Raw genomic sequence first — 9865 nt, 5'->3', positions numbered from 1 at the left:
AGGCAGCCATTGTGTGGAGCTGCAGGCGATGGCCGAGATAGGGAAACAAGTATTTTGCATCAGTGTTTACTGTGAAGAAGTACATGGGAGATATAGAATGTGGGGAAATAAATGGTGACATCTTGAAAAATGTCCACATTACGGAGGAGGAGGAGGTGCTCAATGAGTGGCTAAGGAGCTGGTGCAGGGGAAAAGGATTCACGTTTTTGGATCGTTGTGATCTCCTCTGGAGTAGAGTTGACCTGCATAAGAAGGATGGATTGTACCTGAATTGGAAGGTGTCTAATGTCTCGGCAGGGAGACTTGCTGGTGATACTCGGGAGGCATTAAACGAGTGAGGGAGTGGGTGTAAACCCAAGAAGGGAGTGAGGAAAGAGATATGTCTGATGCTGGTACAGTTCAGAAATCAAATAGTCAAGGCAGGCAAGGGCAAGGCACAGAATGAAGTCGGACTGAGCATTTGCACTGTATTTGCTTCAATAGAAGAGGCCTGACAGGGAAGGCAGAGGAGCTCAGGGTATGGTTTTGAACATGGCACTGGGATATTATAGCAATTACAGAGGCATCACTCAGGGAAGGATAGGCCTGGCAGCTTTCTGTTCCAGGGTATAGATGCTATAGGAAGAATAGAAAGGGGGACAAGAGAGGAGGGAGAGTGGCATTTTTGATTCGGGATAGCATTATGTTTTTGCTGAGGGAAGATATTCCTGCGAGTACGCCCAGTGAAGTTATTTAGGTGGAACTGGGAAATAAGAAAGGATTATCACCTTATTTGGATTTTCTGCATGAATTTCGTCCGGGTGCTCTGGTTTCCTCCCACAGTCCAAAGATGTGCAGGTTGGGTGGATTGTCCAGGTTGAATTGCCCTCAGTGTTCAGGGATGTGCAGGTTGGGTGGATTATCCAGGCTGAATTGCTAATAGTGTCCAGGGATGTGCCGGCTGGGTGGATTATCCAGTCTGAATTGCCCATAATATTCAGGGATGTGTAGGTTGGTTGGCCCTGGGAAATGCAATGTTTTCGGGGGAGGTTAGGAGGCTCTCCTGGTCAGTATCAATGTTATGGGCTGAATGACCTTCTTCCACACTGTTGGGAGTCTCTGATAATTCTACAAGTTTTAAAATAGTTACAGAAAATAATATACCAGATCTAAAAGTTAAGGTTCTGAATTGGACAAAGGCCAATTTTGATGGCACAAGGCAAGAACCTTCTTCTGGCCCCTCAAGCCTGCTCTACCATTCAATAAGATCAGGGCTGAGATTTTCATGGCCTCAGCTCCACTTTCCTGCTCTCTCACCATAACCCTGAATTCTTTTCCTGTTCACAAATCTACCTTTTGCCTTCAAGGCATTCAAGTTGATAACGTCAAATGCTGCACTCGGCAGGGAATTCCACAGATTCACAACCCTTTAGCTGAAGAAGCGTCTCCTGAACTCAGTCCTAAATCTGCACCCCCTTCTTTTGAGGTAATGCTCTGTAGATTGACCCGCCCCAGTGGAAATAACCTCCCTGCTTCTGTCTTATCTATTCCCTTCATAATTTTGTTTTTTCCTCTCCAACTTCCCATTCTTCTAAATTACAATGACTATAGAACCAGTTTTCTCAATTTCTCCACATACACCAATCCTCTCAACTCCTGACTCAAACTAGTGAACCTCCTCTGTACTCCCTCCAATGCCAATACATCTTTCCTGAAGTAAGGAGACCAAACCTGTACACAGTACTCCAGGTGTGGCCTCCCCAGCACTCTGTACAGCTGCAGCATTACCATCCCTCTAGCAAGGAAGGACAATATTCCCTTCACTGCCTTAATTACCTGCTGCACCTGCAAACCAACTTCCTGTGATTCATGCACAAAGACACCTAACTCACTCTGTACAGCAGCATGGTGCACATTTTCACCATTTCATCATCCAGTTTGCTGTTAGTCCGACCAAAATGGATGGCCTCACATTTCCCAACATTGAACTCCATCTGCCAGATCCTTACCCACTCGCGTAACTGATCTGTATCCCTGTGCAGACTTACAGTGGCCTCTGCAGACATTGCTTTACCTCATCTTCGTATCAAATGTGAACTCTGACACCGTACACTTGGTCCTCAACTCCAAAACATTGGTGTAAGTTGTAAACAGTTGTAGTGCCAACACAAATCCAAACTCACATTTATCCCCGTTCTTTACTTTTTGTTGGTTAACCAATCCAGTATCAATGATAATACATTACCCACAATGCTGTGCATCTTTACCTTATACAGCAGCCTTTTGTGTGGCAACTTATCGAATACCTTCTGGAAATCCAGGTACACCACATCCACCGAGTCCCCCTTGTCCAACGCACTCGTCGTGTCCTCAAATAATTCCAGTAAATGCATTAAACGTGACATGTCTTTCATGAATCCATGCTTTGTCTGCTCAATGAGACAGTTTCTACCCAGATATCTCACCACTACTGCCTTGAGGTTCAAGCATTTTCTCCACAACAGAAGTTAAGCTAATATTTTGTAAAATAGTGGCACCACATTTGAGCTTCCATTCTGTCAAAACCATCCCAGAATCCAACAAATTTTAGTGAATTATCACAAGATCTATTTGTTATTCTCACACACACACCCCCAGCACCCCCTTCCCTCCATCTCTTTTATTCCCTGGGATGCATTCCATCAGGGCCAGGAGACCCATCTACCTTTCGGCTGTTATCTTTCCCAACATTACCTCTTTACTGAGAATGATTGCTTCTGTATCCTCATCTGCCATTGCCTCCATAGGCCTGCGACGATGAGAGTACATAGACAGTATGTTTCTGTTCAGGCCAAGGCTGGTATGTGTAAAGAATGCTGCCTGACGAAAGAAATTGTGGACCTGGTCAAGAAAATGAAGGAGGGATATGGCAGGTACAGAGAGCTGTGTTTGTGTGAATCCCTAGAGGAGTGTAGGGGCAGTAGGAGGTAAACCATGAGGGTGAAAAGGGGACGTGAGATAGCTTTCGGAAATAGGTTTAAGGAGAATCCACAGTGATTGTACAAATACACTAAGGACAAACGAGTAACCAGGCAGAGAATAGGTACCCGCAAAAATCATCAAGGCTGTCTGTGGAACCGCAGGAGGTGAGAGAGATTCTGTATGAGCGGAGAGGTTTTACAAACAAAATGTGCACAGCGGAAAACACAAATTTGAACGTCCCAGTCTCGTGTTTTCAGTAAACGGGGAATTGCCTCAGTGTGGCTGCAGGCATGAGTGCGCGCCGCCATCTTTATTTGGGGCAAGAATTCAATGGACACGTGCGGAGCCGCCAGCTTTGTAGGGGGCAAGGTGCAGCTTTGTCGGGGGCAAGGTGCAGTCTTTCTCTGGTACAGATTGGCAGGATTTACACAGAGCACATTCAAACTCAGAGAAATGGATGTTTATTTCTGGATTTGTTTCGTCATTCATTTAAATGATTTGGTATCGTAAATGAGTTTGCAGGTCATACAAAATTGGAGGTATTGTGGATAATGAAGAAGGTTACCTCAGATTACAATGAGATATTGATCAGATGGTGTTTAATTTAGATGAATATGAGGTGCTGCGTTTTGAAAAAGCAAATCAGGGCAGGACTTATACACTGAATGGCAAGGCCCTGGAGATGTTTGCGGAACAAAGAGACCTTGGATTGCAGATTCATAGTCCTTGCAAGTCAAGTTGTAGGTAGATAGGATGATGAAGAAGGTGTTCAGTATATTTTCCATTATTGGTTAGAGCATTGAGTATAGGATGTGGGAGTTCATGTTGCTGTACAGGATATTCGTTAGGCCACTTTTGGAATATTGTGTGCAGTTCTGGCCTGCCTCCTATCAGAAGGGTGCTGTGAAACTTGAAAGGTTTCAAAAAAGACTTACATAGATGTTGTTCGGGTTGGAGGATTTGAGCTGTAGGGTGAGGTATAAAAGGCGGGGCTGTTTTCAAGGGAGTGCCATAGGCTGAGTGGTGATGTTATGGAGGTTTATACAATCATGAGGGGCATGAATAGAGTAAATGAACAAGGTGTTTTCCCTGGAGTGGTGGTGTCCAGATGTAGAGGGCATTGCTTTAGGGTGAACGGATAAAGTTTCAAAGGGGCCTAAAGAACAACTCTTTCATGCAGTGGGTGGAAAGAGCTGCCAGAGGAATTAGTGGAGGCTAGTACAATTAAAACATGTTAAATGCATCTAAATAGACACATGATATGATTAGGAAGCATTTACAGGGATATGGGCCAAGTGCTGGCAAATGGGAATAGATTAGGTTTGGATACCTGGTTTCCATGGATGAGTTAGACCGAAGGGTCTGTGTCGGTGCTATACATCTCTATGACTGTGGGATCATAACAGCTTACACTGTTCTGCTTCATCTCTGGGCTTCCTCATGACCACTTTGCCAATATCTAGCTTCCTTAATCTAGAACAATGGGTGTATTATTGGTCTGTTTAGTATATTTTACTATTACTTTTACAGACATTTTTGTAAGTTAATTTTTCACTGCTGCCCAGCCCCAGACCAAATGCTGCTTATTAATTTTTTTCTGGAAAATCTTTGACAGTCAAGAATTCTTTTTTCCAATAAGCAAGTGTATTTTCCTTCCATTTCTAACTATCAAATTCTGCACCATTTACATTCCCTGTAATCCGTTTTGCACTCCCTGAAACATCAACTGTGTTTCTTCTTCCACAGAACCAGTGATTAATGCCAAAGCCCTGTTGCCTGGGGACTTTCTTGTGCAGCTGCAGTTTGTGTAGTGAAGGTGCTCCCACAATGTGGTTGGGTAAGAGACATTACAGAGTATTCATTACAGCAACAGTGATGATTTGAAGATAATGTCCAAATCAAGAACAGTTTGTAGTTTCATTATCCTGCTTATAATTTCACAAAAATATTATTGGGAACTTTAGACATAAGGCCAGAGAAGGATGATATTAGGTTAACTGACCAAAGCCATTGCCAAATAAGCAAGTTTTGAGGAATGTCTTAAAAGGGGAAAGCAGACCTGTGAGGTTTTAGCTGCGAATTTTAGACCTTGTTGCTTTGGCAACTGTAAAAGCAGCCACGCAAGTGAAGTAATGAATTAGCAGGTCATTAAGACTCTTGAACAGAATGAGTTGTCGAGGTCTCAAAGGGTGTGAGATGCAGCGAGCTAGGGATGATCACAACCAGGAATTAAATCAAGGGTGAGAGTTTTAAACTGAGGGATGTGGGGCTGATGCTGGCAGGTGAGACTAGATTGGGTTGGGGTATCTGGTCGGCATGGATAGGTTGGATTGAAGAATCTGTTTCCATGCTGTACATCGCTGTGGCTCTATGTTGTTGATTATGAATAGGAGCCTTTTGGTGGATCAACACGATTTGGTACGAGGGAGCACTTGGGCAGCAGAGATTTAGGGTTTTTCTTGAGATTACAGTGAGGTTGAATGTGGGAAACTGGCCAGGAGTATGAAGTCTGGAGATAACACAAGATGGATGAGTGTATATGAGCTGAGACAAGGGTGGAATCAGCTAGAGTTAGTGATCTTGTAGTGGGACTGGGCAGTCACCCTCACCTCGCCTCTGGGATTCAGCTGGTTGTAAGGTTGTGAATCAGGGCGGTAACACAATCGGGAGCTGAGTGGCCCTGGTGGTGCCTACAATGAGTGTCGCTCAGCTGGCTGTTGCTGAGCAGCTGCTGTTTGATAGCCCTGTTAATGACATCTTCCATCACTTTACAGCTGATCGAGTGTGGACTGATAGAGGGAAATTGGCTGGGTTGGATTGCCCTGTGCTTTTGTGTTGAACATCCCTGGGCAATGTTCCACATTGTCAGTAGATGCCGGTGCTGGAGCGGTACTTGGCTTGGTGGGTGGCGAGTTCTGGAGCACAAGCCATCAGTATTATTGCCAGAATGTTGGCAGGGCCCGTAGCCTTTGCACTACTTAACCATTTCTTGATGTTATTCAAACTGAATCGATCTGGCTTAAAACTCACATCTATGATGTTAGAAACCACTAGAGAATGCTGAGATGGATCATCCCACTTTGCACTTCCGCTGCAGATTGCTGCAAATGCTGTCATCTTATCTGGTGCATGGATATGTGAGACCCCTCCATCAGTAAAGGTGCGGATATCTGTGATGTTTCCTCCAGTGAGTTGTTTAATTGTCCATCACCGTTCACAACTGGGTGTGGCAGAACTGCAGAGTTCCGATCTGATCCATTGGATGTGGGATCACTTAGCTCTGTTGCTTGCTACTGATGCTGTTTGATATGCAAGTAGTTCTGTTTGATAGCTTCACCAGGTTGGCACTTCATTTTTAAGTCTGCCTGGTGCTGCTCATGGCATGCCCTCCTTTCCTGTCCATTGTGGTGGGTGAGACCGGGATTTACAAACCCATGAGATTACAGATTGTGCTGGAGTACAGTTCTGCTGCTGTTGATGTCCCACAGTGCCTCAGAGATACCCAGTTTGAGATCCTACATCTGTTCAAAGTCTGTCCCCATTAGAACGGTGATAGTGTCACTCAACACAATGGAGGTTTTTCTCAACTTTAAGGCAAGACTTTGTCTCCAAAAGGAATGTGTGATGGTCGCACGTACTGATACTGTCATGGCCAGATGTATCTGCAGCTGCTCAATTCATAACAATGAGATCAAGGATGTTTTACACTCTTGTTGGTTCCCTCACCACCTGCTGCAGACTCAGTTGAGCAGACATGTCCTTTAGGACCTGGCCAGCTCAGTCAGTAATTCTGTTGCACAGCTAGTCTCGATTGTGGACATTGAAATCCTGTACCCAGAGTACGTTTGACACCATTTTATTGCCTGAGTGCTTCCTCCAAATGTTGTTCAACATGAAGGAGAACTGATCCATCAGCCAAGGGAGGACGGTACGTGGTAATCGGCAGGAGCCATGAGACTTCCTGGTCTCCGGAGTCAATGTTGTGTACTCCCAGGGCAAATCCTCCCAGTCTGTACACCACTGTGCCACCACCTCTGCCTGGTCTGTCCTGCCGGTGGGACAGGACATATCCAGAGATTTCAGGAGAAAGTGAAGACTGCAGATGCTGGATATCAGAGTCAAGAGTCTGGTGCTGGAAAAGCACAGCAGGTCAGGCTGATGAAGGGCTTAGGCTCCAAACGTCGATTCTCCTGCTCCTCGGATGCTGCCTGACTGTTGTGTTTTTCCAGCACCACACTCTCGATATCTAGATATGGTGATGGTGGTGTCCGCTCATTGTTTGTAAGGGATGATTCCGTGAGTATGACTATGTCAGGCTGTTCCTTGACTAGTCTGTGAGACAGCTCTGCACATTTTGGCATCAAAAACCATATGCTAGTGAGGAGGACGTTGCACCACTAAGAGGGCTGAATCTGTGGTTGTATTAAATGGTGCCTTCTTAGATGCCGAGTGGTCCATCCAGTTTCATTCCTGTGTTGAGACTTTGCAGTGATTAATACAGTGAATAGCTGGCTGTGCCGCTGTCAGGTTGGCAGGATTTTTTTGCCATTGTTAATAGTTTCGTGGAGATCAGGAGATTCTTAATACATTGTTTTTTTTTCGTGAATTCAGATTCCACCATCTGCCAAGATGGGATTCGAAACAGGACTTCAGTCGTTTGTTTTAATAATCTGGATAAAAGCTACATCAGGTTTGTTCACTCATTTTAAATATCACTAACCCTAGTTTTGTTTCTTTGTAAAACACTGTCCATCATCCTGTCTCCTCCATCCGACCCTCCAACAACAAGTGAGGAGCACACGGAGTTTCTCTGTCACGAAGACTGAGATAATCCGATCTGCTCCTTCCCTCCCTCCCACGAGCCCACAGAGCCAAACTGCCTCACGTGGTGTTCCTGGTTTTTATCCTAAACCTACATCTTTCTACAGTCTCTTGTCAAGCCTAATCAGAGCTCACCTTGACCCTTTACCCTAATCTCGGTAAACTCACTTTCCAACTCTCTTTCCTCCGCTGCCGCCTCATCACCCCCCTCGCCAATTCATAGATATTGTTCCTTGTTCTGTCTATTGGTCTTTTTTTGGTTGTGCCCTTCTCTCCCATTCTGTGAAAAACTAATATTTGACCTCACCGTTGTTGGAAAATCCTGCTCCATCTCGACTCTCCCTTTCCTTTCTGAATTCTTTGCATTTGGTGTCCCTCAACGATCTATCCTTGGTCTCTCCTGCATCTCACGTACATAGTGCCAGGAGGTGATATCGTCCAAAAACACTGTTAGGTTTCACATGTACACTGACGATGCCCAGCTCTCCCTCCCCATCATCCCTCTCCATTACTCCACTGTTACTCAGTTACCAAACTGCTTATCACATTCCCACTACTCGATTAGCTGCAATTTCCTCCAATGAAACATTGTCACGGTTAAACCCATTGTCTTACCTTTACCTTTCTGCTGAGCCCCTCCCTCCCACTGGGAACTCTCTGAGGCAGAACGACACTCTTCACAATATTGCTGTTACATCTGACCCCAAGGTGACCTTCTGATCAGACATCCACACAATCACAACACCAGGAATTCCAATCTCTTCAACGTTGCTTTTCTCCACCTCACCCCAGCTCCATTGCTGCTGAAACCCCTTACCCGTGTCTGTGTCGCCTTATCTTGATGAATCCAAAACAGACCCCTTGATTCCGTGACTCAAAATCTGGTTTTAGACTCCCCTCTCAGTATTTACCCTCAGACACATCCTTATAGTATTTATCCTGTCAAACCCCTTAAGAATCCCATCTGTCTCAATGAGATCACCTCTCTTTCTCCAAAATCCAGTGAGTAGAGTCCCAACCTTTTCAGCCTTTATTTAAAAAATAATCCCTCCAAACCAGGGATCATCTCATTGAATCTTCCCTGAAATGCCTCCAATAAAGTGACACATTTCCTTATCTCAAGGGACCAAAACTCCTCTCATTACTGCATATATGGTGGTCTCACCAGCACTTCCACACGTTACTCTCAGGTATATACTCCAAGCTCTAATCCTGAACACCTTTGAAACAAAATATTCCATTCCCCTTCCTTGTTCCCTGTTGTAACTGTGTGGTAGCTTTCTGTGTTTCCTGAACAATTACCCCTGGTCCCTTTGTGGTGCAGCTTTCTACAGTTTCCACCATTTAAATAGTACTTTGTTCTTTTATTATCTCCTCCAAACTGAGCAACTTCCCATTTTCCCAAGTTACACCCCATCTGGCAACTTGTTGCCCCCTTCTCCTGTGCATCTCTCTCTTTTCATAATCCTTTTAGACCTTTACAGTTATGCCTTTTCTAGGAGATAACCCCCCTTCCCATTCTTCCAAACATTTACTGGGAGCACTGGGCAGTGGGAAGCAGACAGAGTTGCTATCTTTTTAGGGATACGCTTTGGAGTGATTGAAAGGATCTTCCTACCCATTGATCAGGATGGAGACAACTTGCCCATCGTTAGGCATTAGCCTTTCACACCCATGTCTTATTGATGAGGCAGAGCGGCAGCACGGAATGAAAGAAAAGAAAGTAATTCTTGTTGCCCATATCTCACTGACGCTTGGATCATTTTCTCCAATGTGTCAAAGAACTGCTGTGTTCAGTCACATGAGATCTCAAGTGGGCGGCACGGTGCCACAGTGGTCAGCACTGCTGCCTCACAGCGTCAGAGACCCAGGTTCAATTCCCGCCTCAGACGACTGACTGTGTGGAGTTTGCACGTTCTCCCTGTGTCTGCGTGGGTTTCCTCCGGGTGCTCCGGTTTCCTCCCACAGTCCAAAAATGTGCAGGTCAGGTAAATTGGCCTTGCTAAATTGCCCGTAGTGTTAGGTAAGGAGTAAATGTAGGGGTATGGGTGGATTGCGCTTCGGCGGGTCGGTGTCGGCGGGCCGAAGCGCCTGTTTCCACACT

Source organism: Chiloscyllium plagiosum, unplaced genomic scaffold (assembly GCF_037043375.1).
Source record: "Chiloscyllium plagiosum isolate Xiang-an unplaced genomic scaffold, Cpla_swu_hap1 HiC_scaffold_45, whole genome shotgun sequence".
In the NCBI taxonomy this organism is placed as follows: domain Eukaryota; kingdom Metazoa; phylum Chordata; class Chondrichthyes; order Orectolobiformes; family Hemiscylliidae; genus Chiloscyllium; species Chiloscyllium plagiosum.
The sequence above is the reverse complement of the archived record's forward strand: the minus strand, read 5'-3'. Positions refer to the sequence as shown.